General features: G+C 32.0%; 1 protein-coding gene across 1 annotated transcript in view; it reads left to right on the forward strand.

Annotated features, from left to right (window-relative positions):
- The window catches only part of NEGR1 (neuronal growth regulator 1), an 829,063-nt gene that overhangs the window by 21,947 nt on the left and 784,718 nt on the right, over positions 1 to 22,398 (forward strand). The gene's annotated exons all lie outside the window — the stretch shown is intronic.

Here is a 22,398-nt window from a genome sequence, read left to right on the forward strand (position 1 = left end):
CACTGCTTTATTTTGAATTACAACTTTTCTACTAATTGTGGCTTTGGACAAATTGCTTACTCTCTGTGCCTGTTCCCTGATTAGTAAAGTTGGGATAATAATAATGCATATTTTATAGGGTTGTTATGAGGATTTATTTATATTTATATTTAATTATATAAAACTTGTGAATTACTTAAAACTGTGCCTGGCTCACAGTACATGCTTAGTAAATATTGTAAATTATTACATTCTGTTTGTTAATCGTAGTTCATAGGATTTGATGGGTGAGAAGAAAGTTTGTGTTCAGATATGTTCTTCATACCAATTAGACTTACCAGTAGATAATCAAATCTTGGTTTTAAATGAAACCAAGGGATGGTAGATGTCCTTATAATGTATAAACACCAAAGGGGGAAAGTACAGTTTTTAAACCCTCAGATTTCAAAGTCAGAGCAATGTTGATTCTTTTACTCCTAGCTGTTGTGTGTTCAGGCAGTTTACTTAACCTTTCAAAGCCATGGTTTTGTTATCTATATAAAGGGGATGAATCTGTGCTTCATAGAGTAGCTATGAGGATCAAAAGAGGAAATTTACATAAAGCACTTAGTGCATTGCAGGATATAGTAAGTGATTGATAGGTTTGTGTTATTGCTATTAATGTTATTGGTTTAACTTTATTGTATAGCTAATTGTTTCAGAAAATCACTTTAAATGAAAAAGAAATCTACGAACACAAAAATCATATGGTAAAAATCAGAATTACTACTGAGAACTGAGGAATAAGAACAATATAAGAGGTGAGCAATAACAGAAGATAAACTTTGCCTGCATTGCAGTTTTGCCTAAGACAAAACTACATACAAGAATAGTTTTATTTGTACCTCATTGTTGTCAATGAACATTTATTAGGATTGCCAATGTTCGTGCTCTTGTAAGGATCCACTGAATAGAGAAGATCCTTACCCTTTAGGATGTATTCTTTCTATGTATGAACTCTCTTCCTATGTACCAGGTTTAATATGTTGGAAAACAGTACTGCGTTGCTGTGGAATAGAATAAAAATTTCACCTCTTGTTACAGATGAGATAAAAACTCTCCCTCTAGTTTTGAGATGTAGCCTCTATGATTATTTTTTTTTTTTTATTTTTTTAAAGATTTTATTTGTTTGAGGGAGAGGGAGAGAGTGAGAACAGGGGCAAAGGACAGATGGAGAAGCAGACTTACACTGAGCAGGAAGCCCTATGCGGGGTTCCATCCCAGGACCCTGAGATCATGACCTGACCTGAAGGCAGATGCATAACCGACTGAGCCACCCAGGTGCCCCGAGATGTAGCCTTTAAATACTAAAATCCACTACTAATATTTAGGTGATGTCTTCATGAGCCATAATTCGTGTCTTCAGTTACTACAAGGAGTCAGGATTTGATTGAGTGTGGATAGGAAAAAGGGGATTTGAGAAACAAATAATATATGTCAATGTATTAAAGAAGAAGAGGAGCGAAAACAGTTGTATGGAGTAGACCCTTAGGTGCTATCTACACTCATACTCTCTCTTTTTTTTTTAAGATTTTATTTATTTACTTGTCAGAGAGAGAGAGAGAGAGAGAGAGCACAAGCAGGGGGAGAGGAGGCTCCCCGCTGAACAAGGAGCCGAATGCAGAACTCGATCCTAGGACCCTGGGATCATGACCTGAGCCAAAGGCAGCCACTTAACCAGCTGAGCCACCCAGCCGTCCCTACACTCATACCCTCTTTTTCCTTATCTGTTAACCATTTCTTTAGGAAGCTGGCTGCTTCTCTTTATTTCCTTGGTACCTAGCACAGTGCCTTAATTAAGTTTACTGTATCGAGATGAATTGAATTGCTATCCATGGCTCCTTGTTTTTAATGTAATTTTCTAATGCTGATCTCATATACATGGTAAATGTTGACATAGTCTCACTGCAAACTTTGGCTTGATTAGGCTTAGTCACCTAGCCATTTATTTGTTCTTGTCATAGTTCAGATTACATGATACAGACAGGAATTAACAAAAGCAAATTAAAAATATATTAAAAAAATAAAATCTAAAATATATATTATATATATAATATATATATATATAAAGATAAAAAGCTCACAAGTCAGCAAAAAAACATTATCATACTTTATATTGTTAAATGCTTTTTAGGGAACTCCCATAGCTTACTCTCCTTGTGATCCTCAGAAAGGCTCAATGACTGGAGAATTGTAGAAGAGATAAAATAACCAAGGTCACATAGCTATTTAGAAAACAATCTAAATGAGCTATCCTGGCTGCTAATCTATTGTTCTCATGAAACTAAAAAAGTGACAGGTGAATTTTAGTATGCAAAAATATGTTAGTGCTTTTAGAATTTATTATATTAGATTATTTTGCACTTACAGGCTATTTTCTCAGTACTCATTATCCTTTGTAAAGTTGAGTTTCAAAATAAGAATCTACATTCTATATATTTGCATCATGTTCATTGCAAACATATTACGTATAATAATTCAGTCACAATACCCTATGGGACTCATGGTAATGACTAATTTTATATCATAAATTCCTATGGCATATCTATGTATAATTAATCTTTATTCTGGAGCCATACTTGCTCTGGATAATTTTAATAAAACCAGAGGACCTTGGGATGGGGGTGAGCAGATATTCAAACACACACACGGCCATCATATAACTCTGAAAGCCCATTGTAGAGTTTCTCAATCTTGACATTATTAATATTGTGGGCTACTTCGTTCATTCTTTGTTGTGGGGATGTCCTGTGCATTGAGGATTGGTAGCAGTATCCTTGGCCTCTATCCATTTGTTACCAGTAGCACCCAGACCCCTGAGTTACGACAACCAGAAAGGTCGCCATGTATTGTCAAATGTCCCCTGGTAGGCAAAATCATCTCTGGTTGAGAAGCACTGAGTCATAGCCCAATGACCCTTGATTCATTGACCCAGGGTTAAGGAAACCTGCATGAATGGAGATTTGAGAATGGCTGGGAATATTAGGAGATACCTGTTTGTGGTCTTTTGTCATCCTTCCCTCAGGATCCTTCACACTTTTTAACCTCATCTTTACCATAAAAGAGTGACAAAAACTTTTTCTAAATTAGAGAATTTTAAACATGGTCACTCTGAAAAAAAGAGTTCAGTGATTTATCTGGGAAAATGATTCCTAAATAAGTGACATTTAGATTTTCATTCTTTATTCTTTACAAATATAGGATATCTAGTCTTCACCAGCTTTGGTTCCAGAGAAAGCATGATCAGGCACCTGCTGTGGCCTCAGATTGCAGTTAACGTCTCTGGACTAAGGACATAAAATAGGGCCCCAAAACAGATGTGCATCCCCAAACCAGTGAGTAAGAAAGAGATATTTCAGTAGATGTTTTGTTGACATGAATATCAGGTTGCCTTCCACTTTTTACCTTTCAATTTATTCCTGAGAGAAAAATTGCTACTTAAAAAGAAAAAAAGTATGTGAATATAAATAAGTCTCAAAATATATGGAGGAGGGACATAGAATATAGGATACATAGATTAATATAGCAGCACATATGTATTTGTATCAATATTTCTATAAAAACAGTGATAATAGTAACAGCTCCCCTTTATTAAGTGCTTACTATTTGCCAGGAACTGTGTAAATCAACTTACACATATATTTATTTTTTCATTCAATACTTACTCAACCTTGTAAAGTAAAATGTTATTATGAGCTATTAGCTGTTTAGCTAAAGAAAATACATGTAAAGGAATTAAACCACAGACTTAATTTGGGTTTAAATCAGGGTTTGACCTACTCTAGAACATACTCGATTAACTATTCCAAATCATGGATTTTGTATGCACATTCCATTTTTGTTTACTTATCCTTTAATACAGATTCAAATTTCAGAGTTAAGCTCTATTATTTCTCTAATCAGGTAAATAAAATTTGATTAAAAACAGTAAATAAAACTAAAAAATTTACTTATGCACAGAATATATATTCTGGTTTTTACATAAATTTTAGCTCATTAATTTTCTTCTCCTTCTGTGAACTGCAGTAATGAAATAGATGTTAGGAAACAAATTATCTTTGATATGTATAAAGTAATGAAGTTACATGGTTAAGGTAATTATAATTCATAATTCAATTTCAATTTCAAATATGTATTTTCTACCTCCTCATCAATTTAAGCCAGATAAAGTAGATAAACAAAAAGCACATTCTTCTTCTTTTCTGTTATGAGTGCGGTAAAGAGATGATCTGGCCAGCTGGTGCAGAGTTAAAATTTACAGTAAATGGCAGTGAAAACAGACTTGTTTGGAATCTCCAGCTGGATGAGCATTGTGTCAACACTTTTGTGATATTTCTTGATGATATCATGTTAGTCTGAAGAGCACTTAGCAGACACTAATTATTATCTGGTGAACACTCTTCAGATGAAAAGGTGAAAATCTATTCAGTATGTGCAATGCATGCACAATTCAATTGTTAACCTAAACTGCAAGCTACAAAGACTTAATGTTTTGGTGATAGTTTAGGTGTGAACAAAACAGTTATTGTGCATTGTTCTGTAAAATATATGTTCCCCAGTGATTGGATTCCAATTTCTATTATTTTTATTAATGAGTGGGCCAAATAGTTTAGCTCTGCTTATTGCAGTTCATGTTATTGTGCAATTACGGTATAAAACTCAATATACAAACTTCTAGATTGCTCTTCTGTATGATTTTCAGCTATCATTTAATTTGGAGAAAAAATGAGAAATATTTACTATATTTCCATGAAAGTTTAATGTTTTACAATTAATATGTATTTTTGACACATCATAGTAGACATTCTTAAGTAAGGAAACTTACGTACCATACATGAAACAGAGTACATTAATGCTCAAAGTAAGTTAAGATGGTGTCCTTTTCAGGTTGTTTTTGATGATTTTTAAGATGGTGTGGTTTTTTTATTGTATTCTTGATATAATTACATTCATTTATTCATTTAATATCTATTTGATACTTAATTTGTACCAGCTACTTAACTATTATTTCATGTTTCTGTAAATAAAATAATTGGTTTTCACAAATTTGATGTGAATTATCTATCATTCATGCTATCATTCAAATCATTTGTAAGTGAAATCAATTACTTCAACAGTAAACAAAATTTTATTGTTAATAGTGTTTGTGTTGGATTAGTACAGAAGGGGAGTATTTTACTTACCTCTACTTTCTACTCAAATATGGACTTGATCACAGATTTATTTTTCATAAGGCTTCAACTTTACTTCAGGGCATACTAATTGTGATAAAACCGAGTTGACAGACCGACAGAATGAAAGACTGAGCATTTGAGAAAAACAGAAAACCTGTGAATAATGAGGAAAAAAACCTAAACCATAAAAATATATTAAAATGTAGTTAGAAATATATTCATTTAATTACATCTATAGAGTTGGACATGTAAATCTTCCAAGAGGCTATCTAAAGAAGTAGGAATGGTGATTTAGTTTCTGGAAAATTGCCTCAAAAGAAAATGAAAGATATGTTTTTTTAAAAAGAACAAATATGGTTTAATGGAAAGAAGAAGACAAGGCACTTTATATAAAATGTCTGAACATTTTACTGGCTTTGAAACATGTTTAACCATATGTTGAATAAAATGGTTTTTCTTGATGTATACATGAAGTGGGAGCTAAGGTATCATTTTTGAAAACACAAAAGCTTTTAGAACTTGATGGCTTGAAAGGCAGCAGTGTTCCTCTTACATTCATTTCATCCAAGCTGCAAGCATTCTTTGAGTGCCTCCTAAATACATACAATTTTACTAGGTATTGAAGGAATGTTTTAAAAGTGTTGTTCATTAGGGAACATTTGATTGCAGCTGTAAGAAATACACCCATGTAGGAGTTATCAGTGTACTACATATCAAATGCATTATAAAGACAGCACGTGATACTTAAATCCAGAGAAGAGAGAGTACATGTGATACAGAAATAAATATGAGGTAGGATTTGAGGTGGACTTTGGAGTATGTATGAAATTTCGGTTAAGAGAGAATATGGGTTAGTCTTGGTTCTGTTAGAGAATGTCATCCAACTCTGCCTTGGGAAATTCATTTCTTTGGTCTTGGGAAAATCATTTGTAACCATTTAAGGTTTCAATTATTCATGTGTAAAATGATGGAGTTTTAAAAAGTCTGTCATTCAAGGCTTTCGTGTTGAATTAATCTTTCCTTTCAGCTTCAGCTAGTGTCTCTTTGCTGATGACTGTTTCTTCCAACAACTTATCCGAGTCAAGTCCCAATTTACTAAAGTTTCCGTTTGAATATCATGGATTTAGTACATATTTATTATGCTTGATATTGATATTGAGTCTTTTGCCAGTATACTGATACTCAAATAATATTGCTGTTGATTTCAGTTAAAGACGTATTATTGGATTAATTTTTTCCTGTCTTATTTCTTATATCTACTCAGTTAGAAATGACTTTGAAATCTGTTATAAATACATCATTTTCATTTCTATTGGTAACACAATGTTCTGGTATTTATCTCTTCCTGTGTGAACACTTACTACTTCCTGTATAGCACTTATCTTAGCTTACTTTTTCTGTCTTCATACTCTTTTCTGTAGTTGAATGGAAAAAGATCTGTACTTGGATTTGTCCCAAGATATGGCAGAAAGCATAATGTATTGAAGTGAAGATGAGTGTTGATTTATTATTTAATCCCTCTTCAGGCTTATTGTCACTCCATAGAAGTATTCTGATTCTGTGACTTGATCTCAAATTCATTGTATGACTTCCCTGTCTAAACTTCTGGGCATGTAGCCTAATGAGATGGAAGGATTTCCTAGAGAGTCCCCAAAGCATCCTAACATGAACTTTCAATTCCTCAAGTATTTTCAAATTAGAGAATGAAAATGGAACTATTAGAGATTCTTTGTTGACAAGAGGGAAGAGATGATGGATGAGGCAGTGAAGAATTATAACCTAATGTCTTAAACAAAAATGACTACCCAACAAATTCAGTACAAATTCTGAAGCTACATTATCAGATAATTTGAAAAACCTCCACATGTTTGGGTCAAGAAGAAGCAGTGCTTCCAACTATATGAAACATCCCCAGTATTTATACTTATCAAACTATTGTTTGGGGTAAAAAATATTGTTTAACTAAAATCACAAACAAGCACAACAGTAACAACAGACCAAGTGGCATATGTATAGCCCTCTTGACTAGGCATCACCAATTCATTGTTTCTTAGCAATTTAATTACATTCTAGGAGGGGAGGTGAGCAGGGATGTGCTAAATGGGTGATGGGTATTAAGGAGGACACTTGTGTTGAGCACTGGGTATTATATGTAAGTGATGAATCACTAAATTCTACTCCTGGAACCACTATTATACTATATGTTAACTAACTAGAATTTAAATAAAAATTTGAAAAAAAAGTAAAAAAAAATGCATTCTAAACTTAGAGAGTTTTCACTTTGCCCTAAATGTGATCATTTACAAGCAAAGGTCTGAAATAGATGGTGTGAGGTTACATTATATACTACTAGATCCAAAAACCTATATACGATAGATCATATGGGGAAGCTATATCTGTAGACCCTCAAGTGAGCGCTCATCCTGATTAATTTGGAGTGCCCAAAGAAACCGTATACTAAAACCATTCTCTCTGTCTCTGTCTCGTGCACACACACAGACACACATTCCGTACCCTCTCTACAAATTTTTTAAAGATAAATTAATACATAAACTGTAGAGTCCATTCCATATAGGAACTAAGTTACAGAACTTAGTTATTGAAGGGGAGATATCAACAAATGTGTTACAGACATGTACTAGAATTGCTAAGTGAGATTTGAGTTTGTTAAACCCAAGTCGGGGTGCTAGGATTTGGTACATTAATGTTGAAAATGGTTTTTGAGCCCTGAGAGGAACTTGACATAAAACCACAGTGGTAATAAAATTCTTGAATAAATTAATTGCCTTCCTTAGACAAATCCCTAAGAGGTTAAATTGTATACATTTTTATGTAAAAATCCACAAAAAAAACCTCTGGGAAGATTCAAATAAAATGTGGTTAATGAGAAAAATGTGCTTTTATACTTAATTATTTGTATCCAAAGTACTATGTTATCTACAAAATACCGTGCTAAGATTTTTCTAAATAAAACTCTCATCTCTGATCAATCATCTTTTTGAGGAATAATTTACTAATTTCAACTGGATTGTATTTTTCAATACAAAGGAAAACAGTTTTGAAGAAATATTGTAAGAAAATTATTTCCTTTTAAAGATATAATTAAATCTCTCAAAATAGTGTGTATTTTTCTTTGTCCTTTTTCTTTGTCCTTTACTTTTGTGTCTTTTTGAATATATATCCTTTTGTGAAGTAAATATTTTGTGATTATTATCTATTACCTATTAATCTATTTTTATCTATCAATAGATTGCTAACTAATATTTATGACAAGTATAATCCATAGAAAGAATAAGATCTACATAATGCATAAAACTTCTTTTGTTTAAAATAATCCTTTGCTTCAAAAAATCAATGTAAAACTTATAAAGAAAAGTTACAGTGGTCAGGAAAACATAATATGCCTTTTTAAAGATAAAGTACAACCTATCAAGATATAATATGGTCTTAGTCTTCTCTTTCTTATACATATTCACAAGAGAATTTCTAGTAAGTAGGAGTCAATTTTAAGGTCCCATTACTCTTTCCACACATTTTCTATTTTGCCAAAGGATCTCACATAAGTATAAGAAATCCTCTGGTGAATTCGGCTGGGGTTCCCTACAAGAAAAGAATTCATGAGTTCATAAATCTTTCAGTCCCTTCAATTTATCTGGAGAGTTATGGATAGCATGCTGGGTAGCAGTACATGGAGCAGATCATCTTGAAAAATAATGCTATCTCCATAATGGGGAGGTTGCAATTTCCCAGTGGGAGTGAGCTGTTGAGGCTGTATAGATATGGCCCTATTGCAGATTGCTGTTGGCAGAGAGAATCACATTCTTCTTGGTTTCCATTTTTGCTTTGAATATATTTTGGTGGCTGAGACTTTAATTAACTATGTCAAAAAGAGTACATGTAATCACTATAAAAGTTCTGATAAAAATGGACAAAAGAAAAGAATTTCCCAGTTAAATATATCATTCTCTTATTAAAGCTCTCTAATGTATAAAGGTACTACAGGATTCTAAGATTACTAGAGAATATTTTATGCTATGTAAGTTGTATCTTTAGATACAATGGCAAACGAGAAAATAGTCTTCCTTTACTTGTTTTCCATATTTCTTTTAGATTTGATTATTATTTGAAGGTAGGGGCTTGTATTTCATTGTCCCTAATTAAACAAAATAGCAGCTACAATTCCAAACAGTCATTTTTTTCTAACAAATTATCATTTCCCTTTTGTCTGAATGTCATAATATGCATGTATATGTAAAGACTAAAAATAATTTTCTTCTTACTAATTAGAGGGAAAAGTAATTAGTTACAGTTCAAAGGTAGTGAATTAGTCAGGGTTCTGCAGAGAAATAGAATCTATGTATATAGCCTATATGTGTGTATTTCCTGTGTGTGTATGTATGTATGTATCTGTTGAGAGAGACTGATTTATTTTAAGGAATACTCTTAAGGAGCTGTGAGGGTTGGCAAGTCAGAAATTTGTAGTGCACGCTGGTGGACTGGAGACTTAGGTAGGGTTTGTATGTTACAGTCTTGAGGAGAATTCTTTCTTCTTTGAGAAACCTCAATCTTTGCTCCTGATGCCTTCAACAGATTGGACGAGGCCCACCCAAATTATGGAGGATAATCTGCTTTCCTCAAAGTCTACTTATTAAATGTTAATTGCACCTGAAAAGTGCCTTCACAGGAAAATCCAGACTGGTGTTTGATCAAACAGCTGGGCACCATAGCCTAGCCAAACTGACATATAAAATTAATGAATATAGGTAGTAAAATGCAAGTTTTTATCATCTCTAATATATTTTTAAAGATTTTATTTATTTATTTATTTATTTATTTGAGAGAGAGAGAGCGCGAGAGAGAGCATGCACCGGGGGGGGGGGGGGGGGGGAGGGGGAGAGGGAGAAGCAGACTCCCTGCTGAGTGGGGACCCTTATGCAGGGCTTCATCCCAGGACGCTGAGATCATGACCCGAGCCAAAGGCAGATGTTTAACCAACTGAGCCACCCAGGCACCCCTCATCTCTGATATTAATGTAGATTTCCCAAATGGCCTGAAAAGGGGCAAGCAAAGGTAACTTTTTTAACTGAAGTATAGTTATCATACAATGTTATATTAGTTTCAGGTATACAACATAGTAAGTCAACAATTCAATACATTATGCAGTGTTCACCTCAATAAGTGTAGTTACCATCTGCCACCATACAACATTATTACAATATTATTGACTATATTCCCTATGGTATACTTTTCCTTCTCATGACTTATTTATTTTATAATGGGAAGTTTGTTGCTCTTAATCTCCTTCACCTATTTCATCCATCTTCCTACCCCTCTTCCCTCAGGCAACCACCAGTTTGTTCACTGTGTTTATGCGTCTGTTTCTGTTTGTTTGTTGGTTCATTTTATTTTGTTTTTAAGATTCCACATATAAGTGCAATGATAAGATACTTGTCTTTCTCTTTCTGACTTATTTCACTCAACATAATACCCTTTAGGTACATCCATGTTGTCACGAATGGTAAGATTTTATTCTTTTTTTATGGCTGAGTAATATTCCTTTGTAAATATACCACATCTTTATCCATTTATCTATTGATGAGTATGTATTTATTTATTTATTTATTTTTTTAAAGATTTTATTTATTTATTTGAGAGAGAGAATGAGAGAGAGAGAGCACATGAGAGGCGGGAGGGTCAGAGGGAGAAGCAGACTCCCTGCTGAGCAGGGAGCCCGATGTGGGACTCAATCCTGGGACTCCAGGATCATGACCTGAGCCGAAGGCAGTCGCTTAACCAACTGAGCCACCCAGGCGCCCTTGATGAGTATTTAGGTTGCTTCCATATTTTGGCTATTGCAAATAATGCTGCAATAAACATCGGGGTGCATATTTTTTCAATTTCTTCTTTCTTTCTTTCTTTCTTTCTTTCTTTCTTTCTTTCTTTCTTTCTTTCTTTCTTTCTTTCTTTTCTTTCTTCTTTCTTTCCTTTCTTTTCTTTTCTTTCTTTTTTTCTCTTTCAAGTTTTCATTTTCTTTGGGTAAAAACCCACTAATGGAATTACTGGATTATATGGTATGTCTATTTTTAATTTTTTGAGGAACCTCCATACTGTTTTCCATAGTGGCTACACCAATTTATATTCCTACAAACAGTGCACAAGGGATATCTTTTTTCCATATCCTCACCAACACTTATTGATTTTTATCTTTTTGATACCAGCCATTCTGACAAGTGTGAGGTGATAGCTCAGTGGTTTTGATTTGAGATTCCCTGATGATGAGCAATATTGAGCATCTTTTCATGTGTCTTGTGGTCATCTGTATTTCTTCTTTGGAAAAATGTCTATTCAGGTCCTCTGCCCATTTTTTAATTATATTGCTTATTTTTGTTTTTTGTTTGTTTGTTTTGCTGCTGAGTTTTATGAGTTCCTTTTATATTTTGGATATTAACCCCTTATTGGATATGTCATTTGCAAATATCTTCTCCCATTCAGTAGAATGCCTTTTTGTTTTGATGCAAAAGCTTTTTAGTTTGATGTAGTCCCAATAGTTTATATTTGCTTTTGTTTCCTTGTCTGAGGAGACATAGCCAGAAAAATGTTACTAATGGAATGAAAAGGGGCAGATGGAGATAATTTTTATAGATTTAAATAAAATTAATGGATATTATGAACAGATACAGTATATAAGCTTGTATGGATCTTGATTCCTACAAAACAGGTGTGTATACATGTATTTCAAAGAACTTGAAGAAATTTGAATATGAACTGAGTCTTACCAATTTTTTCTTATTTATATTTGTCATCATATTTAGTATTTCATCTACAGAAAGTCTTTACATTTTACATATTTCTAAAAATTAATGCATTTGAATAGTAATCTTATGAATATGACTAAACACCAACAATATTCTGCTCAGAAGTTTTGATTTTTTAGTGTTTCAATAAAAATATTATTTAATCAGTATAGAAAAGTATGACTTATTAAAATAACAATAACTTATCTGTTACATACAGTTAATATAGTTCTGCATATTATTCAAAATGTCTAAAAGTAATCTATAAAAGATATGTTAACACAAAACCCATATATAATCTATACATAATTATATATAATAAATATATATTAAATAGAAACTGATTTCTGGCTCTTTTTGCCCTAATAGGTTAATCTTTTAAGACAAAAAAATAGCTTAATTCTTTTAGGAAGAAAAATAAAAATTCCTTTCTGTGAGTTTATTTCCTGTGTTTATGCATTTATGCCTTGAATAAATAGTCAAGAGTAACATCACAGCACAGGAAGGGAATTTTATATATATGTAATATGCAATATTTAAGATAAAATATTCTTTGGTATGATATATGCAACATATAATCTACAACATGTAGTGTATATTATATATTTGATATGTGTTTGAAATATGATTCTGGTTCTTCTATTAACAGAGTCACTATCTAATCAATGAATCTTCCATGATGAGTTTAAATAATAGACCAGTCACTCATTCATTTATTGAACAGATTTTTTTTTTTTTTTTTGTCCAGAGAAATTTTAACAATGATTTCTCAGGAATATTTTTAAGAAAGCCCATTAAATATTTTACAAATAATACATGGATACTTTAAAATAAAAAATTGCTTAAAGTCACTAAAATTTCTTATTGCTATATAAACATGTGCTTTCCTTGGGAAGATGAAAATTTCTGAGACACTTATTAGGAACTTTTATTTATTCCTTTTTTTTTATTTTTAAGTACAGAGTCAGGAACAATATAAGCTTTCTAGTAACAGCAAGCTCTTTGTTATATCAAATACTTGGTTCCATCCACGAAGCATAAATGTTTTAGATCAGTACTCTATAAAACATTCAATGGGCATTATTAATATTATCATTAATTACAATTCTTAGTTTTCTTCTCTCAAGAAATTTTGTGTATTTTTCATCTATTTATCACATTTTAAATTATACATATGTTTGTTTAATTTATTTGTGTGAATATTTACCTAATGCCAGTCTCAGCCATTAGGTTTCTATTGAGCAAGCACCATGTGTTTGGTTATCAATATACACTCAACACCTATCAATATACACTCAACACCTAGCACTCAACATCTAGCATAGGGCCTAGCCTCTAAGTAAACTGTAGGATATAAACTCATGAGGGAAGGAATTGTGTTTGATTTCTTTGCTGCTATATTTCAGGCACTTAGGCATCTGATACAAAACATGCAGTAGACATCTAGCATAGGGCCTAGCCCCTAAGTAAACTTTCAATTACTCTTATTTCAATTAAATTTATAAATGGGCTATGCATATTTTATAGATTTATAGAGCAAAGACAAGAGGAGTAAATTAATTTAATGACATAAATAGAATTAGGAAGTAGAAGAGATTGCATTCTTACATGTTTGGCTGCAGAGTTTATAAATTTTTGCACCATGTCCTGCTGCCTGTCTTTTTCAGTGTTTAGCCAAAGATTTTATTAACAATGAATACATGGGATGAAAAATTTTACAGTTCATTATAGGGCAAATGATTTTGAAGATATGCCTGTAAAAGACTTACACTTGTTAAATAGAAGAGCAAGAGAAAAGCAAATTTTGTATAGACTGTACATGATAATGCTTTCGGCAGGTGTCTATATTTGCTTAAGACCTCTAATATCTGCTTCCTAACTGTTTTTCTTGCTACTGCTCCCCTCCTCTGGCCCTCTAACAAGTCTTTTCTCAACACAGCAGTAAAATGTTGAACAATTCTTCTTAAATGCTTAAGTCAGAAAATGTCAGCCTTCTGCTCGTAATCTTCTAGTTACTTCCCATGTCATCAGAAGTAAAATCCAAAGACCATCAAATTGCTGACAAGGCCCTTTATAATCTGACTGCCCACAGTTTCTTTGATTTCAGCTCCTACTGCTCTTTGTCTTATTTTTGCTATCTCAATCATGCCCCTGCCTCAGGACCTTTGCACATGTTACTTAATTTTTGAAACATTGTTTCCTTAGTCAAACACATGGCTTGCTTCCTTACTTTATTTTGGTTTCTAATCAAGGGTCATCTTAGGCTTTTCTGACCAGTGCTTATCATCACTTGGTATACTATATTTTTATAATTATTTGTTTACTGTTGGATGTAGGATATAAACTCATGAGGGAAGGAATTGTGTTTGATTTCTTTGCTGCTGTATTTCGGGCACTTAGGCATCTGACACAAAACATGCAGTAGACATCTGTTGAAGAAGTGAATGGATATTTGAGAGAGGGTTTAATAGGTGTGCTCTCTTTTCCTGCCTTCAGATACTTAAAACTGTATTCCTCATAGTAAATTAGAACATCGGAATTCAAAGCATTTAGGGTTTTTGAGCTTAACTACCTACAGAAATATAAACATTCACTGAAACTCAGTTTAATGTGTAACTTTTACACCTAATAAGGTGTTATGTCTTGGAAACACCCAAATTTCTATCCCCACTCAGTCTCTTACTGTTTGACAATGAGCAAGTTACCTAAACTTGCTAACTGTCTTTTCTCAAAAATAAAATAATACTAAAAATATTCTCAGTACCCTATCTCATCCAGTTAGTCAACAAAGAATATTTATTACAATATTACTACATGGCCAGGCACTAAAATGCTACTTCATAGAACTGTCTTATAGAAAAATATGCAAAGTACTTGGTCTAGAGTAAGATCTCAGTAATCAAAAATTATTTGTATTTGCAAAGAGTCAAAGACAATGTAGACTATAATTTAATGTTCAAGTCTAGCTGTTATTTCATATCAAGGGTCTAGTGACATCTGCTGCATCTTTCTCTCACCTGAGGCAGAGGGGTATGGGGTAGTGACTAAGATCAGGAGCTCTGAAGTGGGACTAGTCAGTTTGTATCTGGCTCCTGAACCCACTGAATGAGTAATCTGGGGCAAGTGTTTTGTTAATTTTTTTTAACTTCTGTATCTTCATCTTTTTTTTTTTTTAATAGTGGAGATGAAGAAAGTAACACCTATATCATTTCATGCCGTGAGGATTAAATGAATCAATATAAATAAAGTACTTAGAAGAGTGCCCAGCTAAAAAAAGCATTCTTTGTTAGCTGTTATCTGCCCTATATTTTATTGCATTTCATTTCTGCTCTTACACAATGTATCAAGTCTTTTGAAAGTAGATAGTTTGTAAATCTAAGACAAAAGATAAAAATGGAGATAGTTCACTTTAGTGATATTTGATGAAATTCTCATCAAATGCTTAATACTTTTAATCTGAGTTTTGCCAATATATATAATGAAAATATTTCCCTATTTTCTGTTATTACTAATGTATCTTTATTGTGTCGGCACTCACACTACTGTTGTGTTGTGTATTAAAACAAACTGGCAGTGAATGTAGAAAGAGTCCTTTTAATTTCATTTTTTCACTCAGCACACATTCATTGGTCATCTATTGATGAGTACTGTGCTAGTATTTGGATTATAAAATAAATAATACAAAATAAAGAATATTAATAAATAATGACATTCTAAGTCTTTTGGAAACCTACTCCTATATGATAAAGGCAACTACAAATGGATGTGAAAAGTTCCAAAGTGAAAAATGATCCACGTATTTCTCAAGGCAATCAGGCAAAGTTTCATAGAGAAGGCAATGCTTGAGCAGATTGTTAAGTAAGCGTTCTTTAGGCAAGCTAAAGGAAAAGGAATTCTAAGATAGGGATGCAAAGCATAGAGATATAAAACAATAGCATGATTTGGGGTGAATTAAAGTTACTATGTTCTTGTTAGGCCATAATGTGTAGAGGAAGCATGGCAGGAGGTGAGGCTTGAGAACTAGACAAGGACACGATCATAAGGAGATTTTTAAGACTGGTGATAGCTTGAGTTTTATTTTGTTGGTTGTGAATTGTTTCAAGCATCAGATTATATTTTAGAAAAGCAACTGATGGAAAGAAAGAGCATAAGACTGGAAGAGGTATTAGTTTAGGTTATTGCAAACAGGCAATGGACAGATAAAATCAGTTTGATTTTACTGAATGGGATAAAGCACTTTCTATGATAAGATAATTATAATTCAAATTGTAAAAATGGAATTTAAATATTTCAAGGGAACAAGCACTTTATGACACATACTGGTAAGAATATTGGTAAGGTAGTAAATAATATTTTGATTTCTTGTTTTAAAACTTGTATTTAATTTGTATAATGTATTAATTTATCCCCACTTAGGATTTAATGTTTTATAACATAGAATTTTATGTAAATAATTTTTGATACTTAGGTTGAGAGCGTTAGGTTACAAAACTTTATATATATTAGAAGTCTAGAATTTAGAGTTGCTTTTAGATTAATGTAATATTTACTTAGCAATCTATCTATTTATTTATCTATTTCTTTCTTTATTTATTTTTATTTATGGGTGGGGAAGGGGCCGAGAGAGAGAATCCCAAGCAGGGAGCACAGGGCCAACAGTGGGGCTTGATTTCACAACACTGAGATCATGACCTGAGGCGAAATCAAGAGTTGGATGTTTAACTGACTGAGCCACCCCGGTGCCCTTCCTTAGCAGTTTTCTTAAAATGAAATGTGACCATTCCCATGTGAGGTCAAACAAGGTGATGCTCTTCTTGTTTCTGCCCTCATACTGTAATGTAAACAAGTATCCTTTTTGCAGTCTATTTAGGGCCACAGTTTTCACCTTTTTTTTTTTCTTCTTGCTTTTTGTTTATGATTTCACTGTTTAAAATGGCCCCCAACCATAATGCTAAAGTACTGTCTAGTGTTCCTGAGTACAAAATGCTATGATGTGTCTTACGGAGAAATATACGTGTTAGCTAAGTTTCATTCAGGCATGAGTTATAGTGCTGTTGGCTGTGAGGTCAATGAGTTAATGAAGCCTTAACTCTAGTTAAGGCCGTGAGTGTCAACGTCTTAAAATGTTAAAGGATCTTTAAACAGAAACCCATACAAAACAAGGTTATATATTGATTAGGTGATGAAAATATTGTGACTAGCATCTCCCAGGGATCTAATGTTGTATTTCCCCTAAGAGCAATTGTTCAGTATTTGCTGATTCAGTGGTTGCAGCAACTTAATAGAATATAACTACTGCGAATGATACAAATTGACTGTATTTACAATTCCCAGCTGGTAACTTTGGCATTGTGATGGAAGATGCATAGACAAACAGTGTTTTTCTTTGATGCATATGTGTGTGTGTGTGTGTGTGTGTGTGTGTGTGTGTATTAAGCAAAATTGAAAATGTGTATGATTCCATATTTTTGGGCAGAAAACTTCTGAATCATGTGTCATGCTATGTGAAATAGAACAGGTTTACAAAATCTAACATCTAAAATTTCTCAATCTCTTGGATAGTGAAAATAAGATGGGTTATGTCAGAGAGAGAACGATCTAAAAGGTGTACATCTTAAAATTAATAACCAGTAAAGCTAAGGCATTTGTAGCAGCCTAGATGCAGTAATCCTCTCTTGCATCCTGGAATATATACTTTGAATGTGAATAAATAAGGATTTCACATATATATGGAAAGAAAAGTTCTCTATCACATATTACGAAAACAAAACAAAACAAGAATGTTGAATAAAGTAAATTATTAATGACACATAGAATTAACTTGGGATCAAGGACTAAATATGGTGTACTGGAAAATCAGATTAAGATGCTATACTTAGATAAATCTGAAAGGATAAATCTGGCTTTCTCTATAAATCTCCTATTAACCTAAAACAAAGAGAATTTAATTTCCAATTCAAATTTAAATTAAAAACCTTGATCAAGAATATACTAATAGCACAATGGTATTTATCCAGACTTCCAACATACAGAAATTAATATACTTATTTTTAGAAATAATTTGAATTGACATAAACAGCACTATCAGTAATGCAATATTTGTGATTCTTAATGCATATAATTAGATAATGAGAGATAATTATACTGTATGTTATTCAGTAAATTTACACATGTAACAGATCTCATTTTTCTACATCATTTAATTATAGTCAAATTGTGGTTTTTGTTTATGTATTACTTATAAGGAAAATAACTTTTTAAAATTTACTTAAGAAATGTACCCAGTATCAAAAATGCCTGGATAGTAACATAACTATCAGTATGGATACGTTCCTGGATAGGAACGTAACTGTAAGACTCTGCTTCAAAGTCCAATGGTGAAAACAGGCACATACACCATTCCTGAAATTCCAGATTATGTATTATTTCATCCTCATAACCACCATATGATATAGATACTCTTTTCTCCCACTAAATTAAAGTTTATCCATACACTTATCTAAGAGATTTATCCTTCTAAAGAATTAAAGTAACCCTTTTCAGTTTAGTGTTTGTAAGGATAGGTTCAGTGATTTTAACTGAGGCTAGAAGTGTAACTTTTTGGTGTACAAATGATTTGATTTGATTTATATGATCTATCTTGATTAATACAATTAAAGCATTCTATATAATTGTAAATATAATCAGAGTCATACTTAAATAGATACAGAACATGTTATTGAAAATTATTTTAAGATATATAAATAATGAAAAAGGAAAATTTTATTCATTTTTAATGTATCCTTAATTTATATCTTAATACATTTATCAGTTATAATGGCAAGATTAATATGATTATAATTAACATTACTTTTGGCAATCATATTACATAATGGTTTTCAAATACATTATTAATATAAAGCTGTCTTTTGTCTTTCTAGAAATATATTATCTTACTTTATAGAAGCATAACATACCCTGGAAAATTAATAACAATATGCTATAGGAATATTTACATTAAAATTTCATTTGCCTCCAGGCAGAGTTAGTGCCCCCTTCCTGTGTATGCTATAGTCATGTAGGGCAGATGCAAGAATGAGACAAGAGTTTGAATCTCAGCTTTATCATTTACTAATTTAGTAACCTTGGGCAATACAATTAGCCTATGTGTGCTTTGATTTATTTTCATCGGACAAATGGAAATAAAGTATTTCATAGCTTTTTGGTGGGGATTAAATTAAATAGTACGTTTATAATCTATTAAGACAGTCTGGCATATAAGTACCTGATAAGTGTTAGCAATTATTATTAAGTTGATTATATTTTATATACAGTATAATGAGCAAATTATTAGCTCATGGTAGTAGAAACTAGTAAACCCAACAGAGGTTCAATAAAGAGCTGGTGAATTAATGAATGAAAGCTCTTACTTGTCATACCGACCTAAAATCAGTCAAGAGATATTTACTAAGTAACTATGTGTCCTTGAGCACTAAAGCTAGAAACAGGACAGATCTGATCTCTGCTATCATAGTACTTAATATCTAATTGTGAAAATAAAGTGAAATATATACATGCATATGCATATATTTATATTTAAAATCTATTACATTTGTGGTATTTGACTGTTAATCAATGCTTTGTACTTTAATTTTTTCCCATTATGGAACAAATTTTAGTACCTCAATTCATTATACTGCAACCAGAAACATGAAGAAACTTCTTGTTTTTAAAGGAATAATAGTCAAGAGGATAATTATTTAAGTTGTAATTCACTTTAAACAATAAAGGCATGGCCTATCAAGAATAATAATTTAGCATCAATTATATTGTATGATGATGACACCATAAGTTACTATTATTTTGTCATCACCTTGATATTAATGTTTTAAATTATAAACCAGGTCATTACCCCTCCCATTCTCCTTTAATTTGGGGATGGAAATAAAAATAATAATACTAAAAATAAAAATAAGCCCTAACTATAAGAGTTCACCAAAGATAAAAATATTGTTCTTTACATAATAACCAATGTGTGTTAAATGCTTAGTATATGCCAAATATTGTTCTAAGAATTTTCCATTTCATATCATCTTATTAAACTCTCACAATGTCTCTCTCTCACGTAGGTATTATTATTAAACACATTAACAGCGAAATTGAGAAAAAATGAGGCAAGGTAATGTGTCCTCATTCACAGTCCAGTGACAGAGTTAGAATGCAAATCTAACTCAAAAATTTCCATTCTTACCACCCCTATGCTTTACAGTCTCTATTTTGAACTTGCTTTATTTTGAATGATCTAGAAATAGAGGAATATGAGGATCCACTAAATTTGTATTTAACTCCCCCTTGTTATCTTTTTTCTTTATTTTATATAAAGGCCTACAAAATTTGGAAAGGTAAAACATGATATTACATATTTTTAACTATAAATTGTGGTTAAAAACCTATTTCACAGAGTGTTTAATAATATGCATTACATAGATTTATTTTGTTGATTTAGGGTTTATACCCATACTTATTACTTATTTGTTGATTCAATAGCACTATACAAGTATTAATTTATATAAAACCTGAAGTCCCATTAGATCTGTGCTGTCATTTTTGTTTTCCTTCATTTATTATAAAAGTAATTTTTAATTTAGGTGGTTTCTAAAAATAAAATTTTTATTTTAATTTAAAATAGAAGCTCAAGAAAAAAATAGTTCAAGGGTTTAGAGTATCTGCAACATATACATCACTCTACTTTATGTAGTTGTGCAGATATTGCCTACTGATTCTAACCAAGGCACAGCTTCACAAACTTAGCATGTCTAGGCACTCTCTAGCCCTTGGCCACTTAGTGTGTAAGAAGAAAAGTATTTGTGGTCTCTCTTTCATGTATTTTGTAGAGCATGAACAGTTGGTCCACATTCTCAGAGTTCAAAACAAATAAATAAACGTGTGTGTATGTGTGTGTGTATGTGTGTGTATATATATATATATATATATATATATATATATATATGTAGTCTCACATAAAATTAAATCATGTTGAATTAGCCTACTTATAACTTCAGTAGAAAGGGAAAATCAGGTATCTGGAGACCTGGGTTGTGGCCCTATCTGAATATTTGTTATTTGAATATAAGTAATTCACATAATCTCTCAGACTCAGTTTTTTTCTAACATTAAAACAAGCAAGAGAAGTCATCATTTCTCGAGTTATATTCATGATAATTTTGTAAGTATAACAACAGATATGATCTAATTTCCAATCAAGATACCATGTTATAGAAATTTTCTTATAATTAAAAAAGCAAACACTTTCATAAAATTATCACGGTTCAATTTCCATTTCAGATTTTTAGTTGCAGGATTTATATGGATTATGGAGGGAAGGAGTTAGACTTTTCTCATTAGATTTTTTTTTAATTTTACTGAATACAACAGTCAATTCAAATCTCTTTTTGGTATCCCTTTTAGCACAAAATGAGGGAAGGCTATAGGGCAAATTTTAGGTAAATTCTATTCCTAATTTTAATATTTCCTCCTTTCATATATTTTTTTATTGTATTTGAGGAACTTTGTAATTTTTATTGAATGAAAGTTATACGGCTTCAATTCAGATTGCCTTTACAGATTTTAATTTTAGAATAGTACTTAGCTACTCAAAACAATAGAAATTTACATGAACAACAAATTAGCATAAAAAGAAAATGATAAAAAAATCACTGTTGAAATACTTAAAAGGTATCTCTAAAGTTTTTTTTTCTAAATTCCAAGAAAGCAAATAAAAGTACAAACAAAATAAATACAACAGTTAATTTTTTGCAGGATAAATTTTAGGAAAGAATTTTCATGGAAAAATTATTTAATGGTTAATTATTGAATATTAGACCTTATTTTCCTGAGCACAGAGTGTTGACTCTTCATTTGTGGCTTGATATACTTAGGGATAAAAGATCATTATCATGGAAAAGGAACAAAGACTGGGAATATATTCTATTATCAAAATTAAGTTTCCATACCAAATAGTGATTGGTTGCCATCTTTCAATTTTTTATTTACCTTTTTTCTTAGTTGAGATATAGGGTAATTATTCTTGAAAAAGCCATTTCTTAGACCTGAAAGTTCATGTGAATTAAGATTTCTCTCAACAGTTTGGAAGACTTCGTAATGTGGGAAGTGAAGCTCATAACATTGTTAGGAGGGAGAATGCAATGTAGACCTGTCAGGAAATGTATTTTACTGCAAAGTGTCTTTTTTTTGTCTAAAGCTCAATCTGGTCATTAAGCTCCACTGAATAGTTCTTCCGCACCACAGGTTTATCTCAGCCATTTTCAGTACTTTAAAACCCTCTCTTATTCACTCTGTGTTTTGTTTAAATTTTGAGAAGACAAGTACCTTGCTGGACTGTACCAGCATGAAGCTCTTTATGAAGAGACTGA

Source organism: Phoca vitulina, unplaced genomic scaffold (assembly GCF_004348235.1).
Source record: "Phoca vitulina isolate PV1807 unplaced genomic scaffold, GSC_HSeal_1.0 scaffold2, whole genome shotgun sequence".
NCBI lineage: Eukaryota > Metazoa > Chordata > Mammalia > Carnivora > Phocidae > Phoca > Phoca vitulina.